This window comes from Phalaenopsis equestris, unplaced genomic scaffold, assembly GCF_001263595.1.
Source record: "Phalaenopsis equestris unplaced genomic scaffold, ASM126359v1 Scaffold000609, whole genome shotgun sequence".
NCBI lineage: Eukaryota > Viridiplantae > Streptophyta > Magnoliopsida > Asparagales > Orchidaceae > Phalaenopsis > Phalaenopsis equestris.
In genome coordinates, this window is record NW_018165049.1 from 982,549 (window position 1) to 984,686 (window position 2,138).

Below are 2,138 nucleotides of genomic sequence, written 5' to 3' on the forward strand. Positions count from 1 at the left end.
AAAATTAAATTTTATAAATTATAATATATAATAAATTAATAATAATAATATATTAATATGCTATCTTAGTAATATACTAATATAGATATTATATATTTATATAATATAAGTTATATAATTAATGTACTATTTTATTTATATATATTAATATTAGGGATGTCAAACTGGCTCGTCGTTCGCGAACAGCTCATGTTATGCTCGTTCGTTAGGAAACGAACACAAACAGTGACTTCGTGAACAATTTCGAACACGAACTTATTTCAAACAAGCTAAATTTCAAACGAACCGAACACAAACACGAGTTCTGTTCGTTCGTGTTCGGTTCTTTTACACGCCTAGAGAGGAGAGGGAACAGAAACCCTAATTTCCCCTTAGCAAGAAAAACTGCATAAAAAACCTGCAAAATCAAAATCACAGCACAACCATGCTCCAATCCATCAACATCGCAATATAGGTAAAAAAATTACAAAATCAACATCACAACACCATAATTTATTCCTGCCATCAATAATTGCAAAATAATCGTAACAAAAATAACACCCATATGCAAAGAATACTTTGGGGATGATGGAGAGCAATGGAACCAAATGGAGCCAAACAATAGATAGAAGAGGGATAGAAGAAGAAAGGCAGGGCCACCGCAACAAGAGTTAGTTTGGAACTAGCCTTAGCCACCAAGCCACTCCGGGGGGAGTCGAAACCACCACAGTGCCGAAACCAAGAATCACCACAACCAACTTCTATGAAAATCTCCCCAACCCTAGCCACCAGAATCACACTGAGGAAAGGAGAATGGGGACACAAGAAAGGGGCACACGAGATCGGGCGAACACCGGGGTATATTCTAGAAATATGTCATGAACAAAAGCGGCCTGCGCTGATTAAACTTTTTCGATAAAGCATTCCAAACACGAATTCCAAACGGGCTAAAACAGCGGTGGGTAAACACACCCTAGCTTTTAAGCCGAGACCAAACTGCCGCCCAATTTATTTGGACTTTTCATTCCATATTCCATATGCTGCACATTCAAACACCGAACTTTGTATCTCGGAAAAATAAAATTTTCCTTTGCATTGTCTCGTCTTGCGTGACGGCTTCCTTCCCATCATCTTCCTCCCCTCTCCAAAAAATATCTCCCTTTAGAAAACACGTGTCACGTATTCAGCTGCACCACCTTTCCTCCACGTAACCCGTTCAATCCCTTCGTTTCCACCTACCTTCCTACCTCCATGCTTATATATAGAGCCTACCCTGTTCTTATATCCCCACCTTTCCCTCTCTCAATATCTCCTTCTCCATTCTCTTCTTCTTCTCTTTTGGAATTGATGAAAATTGAGAGAAATTTATCAATGGAGAAGGAACCCCGAACCCTATCTGTGCGTCAGATACAGTGCGCAAGGGTATGATTTTTTGTTACTAATTGGCTTTTTTTTAAAATAATCATATGCATGTTTCATAGTTTTAGTGCTTAATTACTATTATTTTATCAAAGGAAGCAGCTTTAGAAGTTCTCAGCACCAAGACAATGGAGGAGGCTTTAAGTATTTTCATTGAGGTGAGTTTACTTCTAGTTATTTTTTCAGCTGTTTCTCTCCTAATACTTCTCTTTTTTATGTAATAATATGTTATGTAAATGGGAATAGATGCCTTCGCAATTTTTTATTTTTTTAATTTCTTTAGCTCCTTTGTTCATATCATATATTGCATCAAAATACATCATAATATTACTAATAACATCTCCAATAACACCATCTGCACATATTCTAGATGTAAGTCATTGGGATGTAACATCTTTTTCTTTTGTATGAGTAAAAATAAATATTACAGCAGTGTATTTATATGATATAAAAATTGGGAAGTTATAATATAAAAAGGCATTTAATATGAATTATTGAATGTTTGTATTTTCTGTTGGGGTGGCTTGATATTCACCTTTTATAGAATTTATTTATGTTTGTTTCCTTATATTATTAACTAATTTTGAAAAAATATTAAAATTTCATTCAAGTTGCTTACCAATAGGGCTGTCAAAATGGCTCGTTGTTCGCGAACAGCTCGTGTTTGACTCGTTAAGAAGCTCGTGTTCGGCTCGTTAATTTTGTTTGTAAGTTAACGAGCCGAACACGAACTAAGATGT